Below are 11,155 nucleotides of genomic sequence, written 5' to 3' on the forward strand. Positions count from 1 at the left end.
CGAAAATAGCAAATTTCACGGGGACCTCAATTTTAAAACAACAAATTTCACGCAAATTTCGCGGAACGTGAAAAATGTTAAACTATCTCTAACTTATGTTTTAATCACAGAAACCACTTTTTATGCTTCATTATATATTTTTATTCAATAAACTAAAAAAAATCACTAAATTTGAACGTGATACTAAAAAAATCTTCTAATTTTCAAAAAAGTTTCCACCTGGTTTATGGATGGGCTCTTTTTTTTATTTTGAAACAAAACGTAGGGCATGCGTATGCTCATTTATGGAACTGCTTTTTTTTAATTCGCAGATTTTTTCCTGTTCATCAGTTAACATTCAGTTTAATTTCTTATCAAAGCAAGATTTAACAATCTTGTCCAGCCAAAATGAATAACATAGTTTGAATTTTCTGCGACATTTAGCCCGTGCAAAATATTTTTCAATGTTTACATCTGTTTTCAAAAACTAAATTTAAAATCAATATGCAAAAATAAAATATAATTTGTAACGAAATCAAAATTTGTATTCAAAATGAGAAGGTGGTATTTTTTATCATCCACGGGAATCATCCACCCAAATAATCAAATATCGTTAAATTTAAACAGGACTCAGAAAAAATCTGATATGTTTTAAAAAGTTGATTTCAAAGATTAAAAATATTCTTCATTTTATTTTGAATAAAACAAAGCATGATTCTTTTAATTTCTTTTGAAATTGTACCTTTCAAACAAATGAGTACCGTCATCAGGGGTGACATTGGGTCTGGGGGGTGAGATTGGGTCATACAAAAAAGCTGAAATTTGTATGACCCAATCTCACCCCCCAGACCCAATGTCACCCCTGATGACGGTAGTAAAATTTATACTACAGCGAATGAAAATATTTTAAAATTTAGTCAGTTTAAAAAAAAAACAGAAAAATCTGAACAATTCTTCAAATGGTTCATATCATGCTTTTCAATTGAAAAGCATTAAAATTTAATTAAATGGTGTGGTTTGGTTGAGTGTTTTAGCCGAATGCATTACTATGAATAAAAAGAGACGAGCTGTTCCTTTTAATTCCGCTATTATATTTTAATATCTTGACAGATACGTATTTCGTCTACTACTTGCAGACTTCATCAGTGTTCTGTTCTCGACTAGTATTTATGGTTAAAATATTTATTATTATCTGCTTTGAAAAAAAACATTATTTGAAAAAAATGATAAATTTTAAGAATTTCACACCATCTGCAAAATCGTCAAAATTCACTAACCCTATATTAGTAATTGAACAAGGCTATTCACTCGCTTAATTCTGCAGTTGTTCTTAAGATTATTTTTATTCCTATTTGAGTTTGATAAAATATTTTGAGAAAAATCGTTCCAGTTTCACACAAAAATAAAATTTCACGGGATTTCGCGGAAAAAGACAAAATTCGCGGATTTCACGCTGTCCGCGAAATCGTGAAATTTCACTAACCCTAAATAGGACTATTAAATTTGATGAAATTAATTGAAGTGATTTTCAAATGGCTTTATCCTAAAATGTACAAAAAAATCATTTTAATTTAATTAACCGGTTGATACATATTAAATCATGCAAATTTACAAATAAAATCTGTGCAACAAACGAAAACAAAACAATATTTTGCTTTGTTTATCTCATTTCCATCGGAAAGATACATCCGTGAAGTGATCTTCTAAAAAAAACATTCAAGAGAGAATATCGCCACTGGCTGGTAAAGAAGAAGCATTTCTACTGTTTCTCAATTTACTTTGTGAACTGAACGTTATTGATGGACTTACTCACCCTGTTGTCGATCGGTGTGGCCAGCAGTGGTCTTTTGTGTTTGTTTAGATAGTCGTTAGTGGAAGGAAATTGAAAAATGCTCTTCGATCAATTGAGCAAATCATTCCCAGTTGGTAGGCAGGTTGATGATTCGTTCTTGTTTATTTGGCTGTAATTGAATCGATACAAAAGTTTGTTAAATTGCGCCACATCTGCGCGCCAAGTGAGTGTGGATAGTGCGTCTCCATCAATGTGTTTTCTTTGGAGAGGCACAAAGATGAAAGCCACGATCCATCATCCGATCGTTTTGCACACTTTCTTCTGAAACGTTGTTGCGGAAAACGTTCACAAAATAAAACGACGACAAAATTTATTGTTCTCTTTGAACGATGAACGGTGCTGCCGCGATCGACCCATCAAAGTGAGCGGGCCTCGCACTTGCTCAAACCTCTCGATCCAAGTAGTCCACTATATCGCGTGTAAGAGTGAGAGTGTATGTGATCTTCTCTTTTACACTTCTGAACTGTCTGTTGTCTAAGCTCGAGTCTTGTCTTACTTTTTTGTTCTCCCCAACTGCCTTCACTTGGCGGTAAATATATTTACTTAAGTAGATTGATTATAACAATAAATTAAGTTTATTTCTGCTGCGTTTGGCGGTAAAGACAGACGTAGCTGGTGGTGGTGGTTTTTGAAGTCTCACCTCGAGCGCTCTGAGCAGACTCGGGCCGTGTCTATGGCTTTTCAATATTCCGCGAAGCGATGATCTCGGCGCGCAGCTTCCTGGTTCATCTAGTCGTAGTTAAGGTGAAAGGGTGTTTAAGAACCGTACTTGCGTGGCACTTGTGCGGTTTTGTTTTGTTGCCGCTCTCGTCTTCGATTGGAACCGGTCGAGATTTATTTGTTTCGTCTTCATTGGAAAACGGTCGGTGCACTTAATCATGTGTGGATCATGCCGCGAAGATTGAGAAGAATCGCGGGAAACCGTTGTGGGATTGAATCTGAAACCGGTTGATCGATTGGGGCAAATTAGACGCATTTGTTTATTGCATTTAAGCTAGGAATTGCGTAAATTACTTTTTGATTAGGTATTTTTTTTTAATTTAAAAAAAATAGATTTTTGTAGAAAATCACCATGCCCCTCCATCCAGCCTACTAGGTATGACTCTTCCAACGATGCGTAACAAACGGCACTTTTTTCCCCCAAACCGTGATCGTTATGCTCCATTTGATTTCCCATTCACGCAGTTTCAGTGCTCACTAGATCTGTTGCGACCACCAAAATCTGTCACTTCCCCTTGAGGCAGAGCCAAGCCACTCCAAGTCGCGGCCTACTGAGCGCTGCTCGGAAACTGCTCACCTCACCGTTTTCCTTTGAATTATTTTGCATGTAACGACCGTTCATCATTCCCTGCGCGAGTGATTAAAAATATTTGCGTTCGACTTCCTGCTCCTCACTCTCACTTGCGAGCTCTGCGATGAGATAATCCGCGATTTTCATGTTCGTTAAGGGGAGGAAAGGGCGATGCGAAGAAGGGGGACTAACATATGAAAATATATGGCAAAAGCAGCAAAATTTGTCGCGAGAAAAGAACAAAACGGAAAACAGGTGTGATAGTATATTTAGAAATTGATCCAATTAAAAGCATCTTGCACGGGGCCAACAAGTCCAGCATCTCAAGAGGAGTGGCAATTGTGGCATGCACCCTCCCTCCCTTTTCCCCCACACCCCCTCGACCAACCAACTTCAGTTTGTGGTGAATGAAAACTGCAACACGCATCTCTCCAAAAGGCTGCTGCTGCTGCACTATATCATCAATCGTGGACAGCCAGCCAGTCTAGCGCGAAAACTGGTTTCACGCGTTGACCGTTTGTTTTGGCTGTTTTTCGATTTTGCACGACCAACCGTGGATCGTGGAGAGGAGTTCGTTCGTTCGTTCATGTTCTGTTGAAAAATTAGCGCGATGAGATTTGTCAAGTCTGCACTGACGACTGCTTTGCTTCGCGAGGGGTGATATGCGGCGTGGCATGCTGCGATTTTGTTTAAGGTGATTGCCTTTTAAAAAGTTGATAGAGATTTTTTTATCTTCAAAAATTCGTTATCAAAACATATTTCGATTTCAGAAATGAGTTGTTCTCTAGAGACTTTGAAATTTGTAAATAGAGGAAAAAATCGTTACGTCAGAAATTAACTCAAATCACTCAAAGTTCATTTTGTGTGTGACTTTAACCGATTGACAGCTACACTGTCCTAAATTTTCTGTGGGAGAGAAAAGGAGGCGAATTCTTTATGAAAATTATACCTGTCAAAATTCCTAGCCTCAAAATTTTGTCGCGAGTTGCTTTTCTCCTCTATTGGAGCATCACAAAGAATTCGAATCGGGTAATTTTTTTTCATAGGTTGCACCTAATAAGCCTTTGATTTTCAACTGACAATATCTCGAAACTATTTGATCGATTTTCATGGTTAAAAAATTAAACGTTTGTGAAACTTAAAAAAACAATTTAAACATAACATAACATTTCATATTTAAGACGAAATTTTAAAACTTTTAAAATATTTTTATGAAAAGATCAAAAATTTACTCCAAAAATTCTTCCAAATTAAAAAAATACATCTAAAAGTCGCGAAATAATTTAAGACAATCTACAAAATTACTCAAGTACATTTCCAAACAAAAAACATGAATGAAATAAAAAGAATTTTACAGTTTTTAAATCAAGCAAAACTTTTGAAAAGGTCTACATCTTTTAAAACAATCAGATTTTTTTGTATTATAAAAAAAAATCAGAAAAGTTCCATCCAAATAAAAATAATCAAAAAATCGCGAAATTATTCAAGAAAACCTTCAAAAAATTAATGACTGAATGGAATAACAATTCCTTTACAATATAAAAATTAAGCAATTTGGTCTAAAATTGACATTTTAGACCAAATTATAAATTTTGGAATTATTTTTTAAGAGATCAAACAAATTAACAAAAGTTTCATACAAATAAAAAAACTGAAAATCGCGAAATAATTTACGAAAATCCAAAGAACTATATCTCTAAAAAATAAAATGAATGAAATATTATTTTTTTTTTCAATTTTATGCATACTTTTGAAAAAGTCTAGATAATTTTCTTCATTTTATATTTTCGACCAAGTTTGAAAATTATGAAATTGTTGATGTTGAATTGATCACAAAATTTTAAATGAAATGAATGAAATGAATGAAATGAATGAAATGAATGAAATGAATGAAATGAATGAAATGAATGAAATGAATGAAATGAATGAAATGAATGAAATGAATGAAATGAATGAAATGAATGAAATGAATGAAATGAATGAAATGAATGAAATGAATGAAATGAATGAAATGAATGAAATGAATGAAATGAATGAAATGAATGAAATGAATGAAATGAATGAAATGAATGAAATGAATGAAATGAATGAAATGAATGAAATGAATGAAATGAATGAAATGAATGAAATGAATGAAATGAATGAAATGAATGAAATGAATGAAATGAATGAAATGAATGAAATGAATGAAATGAATGAAATGAATGAAATGAATGAAATGAATGAAATGAATGAAATGAATGAAATGAATGAAATGAATGAAATGAATGAAATGAATGAAATGAATGAAATGAATGAAATGAATGAAATGAATGAAATGAATGAAATGAATGAAATGAATGAAATGAATGAAATGAATGAAATGAATGAAATGAATGAAATGAATGAAATGAATGAAATGAATGAAATGAATGAAATGAATGAAATGAATGAAATGAATGAAATGAATGAAATGAATGAAATGAATGAAATGAATGAAATGAATGAAATGAATGAAATTTAATATCTTTCTAATGCATACAATCCTTACACTAACCACAACGACGTCGTTGCACTTTTGCCTGCGTTCATGTTACGCGCAGTAGTTGCAGTGTTTTTCAATTTCTTGTCTCGTCTTCTTGTATTTTTTGGAAAACTAACAACACGCAGCATCACACGAGATACTAAGCCCGTTATGAACAGCACACGCATAACGCAAATCTGCCCCAACTGCAACTGCATGCGAGTGAAAGTAAAAGTTACCCTCTTGGCTTTTAGAAACAAGTGCAAAAAGAAGCATCACCACCGCCGTGTTATACATAGATAATTAAATGACATTTCCGGTTCAAGCGGACTGTGAACTATACACCGTCGTCGTCGTCGTCTTCAGAGAGGAGACCCGAAGAGTCTTGGCGACGAATGTTGAATGAACATGCGTCTCGAGAAGACCAACACGCAACACCGAATGGACCGTCGCAGCATCCAGCATCAGCAAAAGATGGTCAGAGGAGATGCACTCGCCGAGAGATGATGTTATGCTTACGCGGGAATAAATTGCAATCAGCGCAATTTGGATTATTAAAGCGTTTAGACGTCATGCGGCGTGACCAATTCGATTAATCAAAATTCTGGCGGAAATTAGGTCGATCTAGCAACGGCGGCACATGTGCGTGCATGCGTGAGAGAGTGAGTGTGACTACTTTTAAATGTATGTATGTATATATTTCTGTGAATGAACCTGGGGTTGACCAGCGAGCAGTCGTGCCACGTTACTGGATGGACAGTCGGTTTGACGAAGATTGAAAACATCCTCCAAATCGCAACATATGAATGAGATCTGCAAAACACACACCAGAGATATGACAACCTGGCTGGAGATCAACCGAGCTTGTTACAATGTTTCACTTGGATTAGCTTCTTTGTATTATAAGTGTCTCTATAATAACGATGAAATGTTTTTTTACAAAGTAGTTTCTAGTGATTTTACAAACTTTTTCCAATATTACTCTGTAGTCCAACAATGTCGCTGACACAGCTTAACCTCGTTTCAAACACCCTCTTACAAGAAACCAATCGCACAAGTTAGTAGCTTGTACAAATATTAAAAAGTTTTTCATTTTCCCACACAAACACGAACCAACTATCAAGCTCCTCTCTCCTGCTCTCCACGTGTCCTCTCGAGTACGGAAGCAAACTTCATTTTAATATTTCCGCCGTCAACGAACAGGGAAAACTTCTTATTCAAGCAAGCTCGTCTTCCTCGCCCAGCATTTGTATGGAAACGAAAGAAAAGAAGCCACCAACGATAACTACGACAACGACGACGACCAAAAAGAAACGCTCGTATTTGAATTTGCATTCTCGTCGTTTCAAATGCTTTTCTTCCTATGTACAATTCCTTGCAAAAGAACCCCCCTGGGAAGAAACTTTTCAATATGCAGTTTTCCCATTTCTACGGATGTTAATCTTACATGCATACATTCAGGCTCCAGGTTCATGCAATTTTCCTTCCTCACACACACACACTGACAACACAGCTTACGTGAACACATACAGGAAGAAGTGGTGAATAGAAGCTCAACGATCTCTCAATCTTGGTGTGCCATGCAAAAGCTCTGCGTTCTGCGCTGGCTGTATTTGGCGGTATTGTTTGCACAAAGTCGTCGTCGCAGCAACCCAAACCCAAACTGCTTGACGCGAAAACATCTAACGATGTCGTAGTTTTGGAGCTTTTTCACCCGGGAAATGGAGGCGCTCATTCATGTTTGCACAATGCTCTTGAGGCGAAGGTGAAAAGGGGGGAATGATAGTGTGCAGGTTCGGTAAGATGGGGTTAGCATAGAAGAACATTATATACAATATGGGTAATTCTCTACCAACTCACACGAAATCGGGAAAAGTTGCCCCGACCCCTCTTCGATTTGCGTGAAACTTTGTCCTAAGGGGTAACTTTTGTCCCTGATCACGAATCCGAGGTCCGTTTTTTGATATCTCGTGACGGAGGGGCGGTACGACCCCTTCCATTTTTGAACATGCGAAAAAAGAGGTGTTTTTCAACAATTTGCAGCCTGAAACGGTGATGAGATAGAAATTTGGTGTCAAAGGGACTTTTGTGTAAAATTAGACGCCCGATTTGATGGCGTACTCAGAATTCCGAATAAACGTATTTTTCATCGAAAAAAACACTAAAAAAGTTTTAAAAATTCTCCCATTTTCCGTTACTCGACTGTAAAAAATTTTGGAACATGTCATTTTATGGGAAATTTAATGTACTTTTCGAATCTACATTGTCCCAGAAGGGTCATTTTTCATTTAGAACAAAATTTTTCATTTTAAAATTTCGTGTTTTTCTAACTTTGCAGGGTTATTTTTAGAGTGTAACAATGTTCTACAAAGTTGTAGAGCAGACAATTACAAAAATTTGATATATAGACATAAGGGGTTTGCTTATAAACATCACGAGTTATCGCGATTTTACGAAAAAAGTTTTGAAAAAGTTACTTTTGCGTTTCTCTTTGTTTCGTCGTCCGTGTCTGTCGCGGGTGACCATGAATGGCCATGATCGATGACGACCAACTTTTTCAAAACTTTTTTTCGTAAAATCGCGATAACTCGTGATGTTTATAAGCAAACCCCTTATGTCTGTATATCAAAATTTTTGTAATTGTCTGCTCTACAACTTTGTAGAACATTGTTACACTCTAAAAATAACCCTGCAAAGTTAGAAAAACATGAAATTTTAAAATGAAAAATTTTGTTCTAAATGAAAAATGACCCTTTGGGACAATGTAGATTCGAAAAGTACATTAAATTTCCCATAAAATGACATGTTCCAAAAATTTTACAGTCGAGTAACGGAAAATGGGAGAATTTTAAAACTTTTTTTTTTTTTCGATGAAAATACGTTTATTCGAATTCTGAGTACGCCATCAAATCGGGCGTCTAATTTTACATAAAAGTCCCTTTGACACCAAATTTCTATCTCATCACCGTTTCAGGCTGCAAATTATTGAAAAACACCTCTTTTTCACATGTTCAAAAATGCAAGGGGTCGTACCGCCCCTCCGTCACGAGATATCAAAAAACGGACCTCGGATTCGTGATCAGGGACAAAAGTTACCCCTTAGGACAAAGTTTCACGCAAATCGAAGAGGGGTCGGGGCAACTGCTGTGTGAGTTGGCGGAGAATTACCCATATATTTTACAATAAACCTATTTTTTTAGTAAATTAAATAGCTGCGTAAACGCTATGAGATTGTCCGTGCTATAAGGGTATTCATTAGAAATTGTTTTTTTTTGGTATTTCTTCAAATGGAATAAAAATAATAGTTTCAAAAATCAAAAATAAACTTAAAATAATGTTCAATTGAAACACTCAATATTTTAAAATTTGAAATGAATTGAACTTTTTGATCATACCATCATGCATTTTTTAAATTTATGAAAATATTGGTTTATATTGGTTAGTCGAACAATAAGTTTTGTGAAGTTCTATTGAATCAATAATCATACACTTAAATTTCATTTTCCTTATCAAATCGTTAATAGTACTTCTGTAAAAGTCGATAAAAGTAAGTCAGCCTCTAGGCGGGCTTTGATCTAAAATATCTCCAAAAATTCATTATACAACCAACTTTATGATCTTGAAAAGCATTAAAAAGAAGAACTCTTAAATTTTAAGAAAAGTCTAGGGTTAGAAGTGTGACTAGTTTAATGTGACTTTGCCAATGTTTTTAAACATATCCTTTTTTTGGGGTCAACTTTGGCTGTGTTTCTTACTAACATTTCCTCTATATTATGTAAATAAGTATGCAGTATTTTTTTAGTGTACCAGACTATGCCTCTAAGCCCTATTTTACAATTTAAATGATAATGGTATCACAAAATGTGAAAAACAAGCAACAACTTAAAACATTACAGTAAAAATACGATAAAACTAGATAGGCAAAAGGTAATGATAGGAGGTGGTAAAGTAAGCCAAACATAAATTAAACAAGATAAATGCAAATTAGAAAAATTAAAGATGAACCAAGAAATACTTAAAACAAAAGAAGTGAAGTGTTTCAACAATCATTTTGAAATGTTAGAATCAAGAATAACTTTCTGAAAGGACAACATCACTTTCAAACGTTGGGCTGGATTTTTTAATTTAGAAATTTTTCAAAGAAAGGACTGATATTTAAAAAAAATATTTTGAACAGTTAAAATCGCGAGTTGAAAAATGAAGGCTAGTTACATGACACTGAGAAAACATATTGTTTCTTGTATTTTTCACAGAATTTTTAAATTCAGTTTCTCAGCAACCAGTAGTTTGAATAACGGAGTAACAAAAATAGTAGTTTATGCAACAAGTTGCAAAAAGAGGATTTTTTCAGCACGAGTCGTACATTTATCCAACGAGGTTCACCGAGTTGAATAAATACGAAGAGTGCTGAAAAAATCAAGTTTTGCAACGAGTTCCATACAACATTTTTTGCAATTCCGAAAAACACCCATTGAGTGAAATTTTAAGTCAAATTTTCATGTATATTGTCAATAAATCATTTAAATCAAAAAAAAATGTTGAAAAGTGTTACTTTTCAAAACAAGTGCTGAAAAGTTCAACTTTTCAGCACCCATTTCAGTGCTGAAAAGTAGAACTTTTCAGCACCCATTTCAGTGCTGAAAAGTAGAACTTTTCAGCATTTATTTTGAAAAGTGTTGCTATTCGATTCCGTTATTTTTGGTACAGAAAAGTAGGCTATTTCGTCGTTCAAGAATGACAGGAAAAGTAAGTAGTTTCACGACGGAATTGCAAAAAATAAATTTTCCCAACTGTTTGATTTTTAAATGAAACGAAAAAATTAAATACGCCTCAAATTGCCTATAACATGAAAACGAGCAATTTATGAAATCGTTTTCAATTGAAAATTTGATTTCGCATCTAAAAAAAAAATGCAATTCCGTCGTGAAACTATTTACCTGGGTGCTGAAAAGACAGAATGCGTATCGTGATTTTCGAAAGCTCCCCACTGCTCCCCACTAACACAACAGCACTACAGCTGTAAACATAAACAAAGTAGAAGGCCATGATGTTCAAGCTCAAGCGTGACATATTTTTTGCTGCTGAAGTGAATTGTTTTGAAACATTTTGGATCTGTTGATGTTGATGTTTTCGATGAAAAATTAAGTGCATTCCCCTTTTTCTTCGTATACTAAACGATGGGAGGCCAAAAGAGGCCTTTTTGTTTTCCACGTGATAAAAAAATGTGTAAAAAGTGGGTGGAATTTCATGAATCAGAAGAGCAAACGAATGGAAGTTCCGAGATTATGTATCTTTGATGTGCAGTGATAATATCAGAGTAAGATTAACCAATATTATTTGGCAGGTACCATTCATTGATATTGATAATTCGTCGCTAACATTTTAAAAAGCGTCATAGGTTTTGCGAGAGACATAGCGATTTTGAAATGTTAGCAACGAATCATGCCAATCTCGATTTCAACCCTCTTCTTAAGATGTTTTGACTTCGAATACCTTAATAGCTCGACGCCATCGATATTTTTAATTCCTG

Source organism: Culex quinquefasciatus, chromosome 2 (assembly GCF_015732765.1).
Source record: "Culex quinquefasciatus strain JHB chromosome 2, VPISU_Cqui_1.0_pri_paternal, whole genome shotgun sequence".
In the NCBI taxonomy this organism is placed as follows: domain Eukaryota; kingdom Metazoa; phylum Arthropoda; class Insecta; order Diptera; family Culicidae; genus Culex; species Culex quinquefasciatus.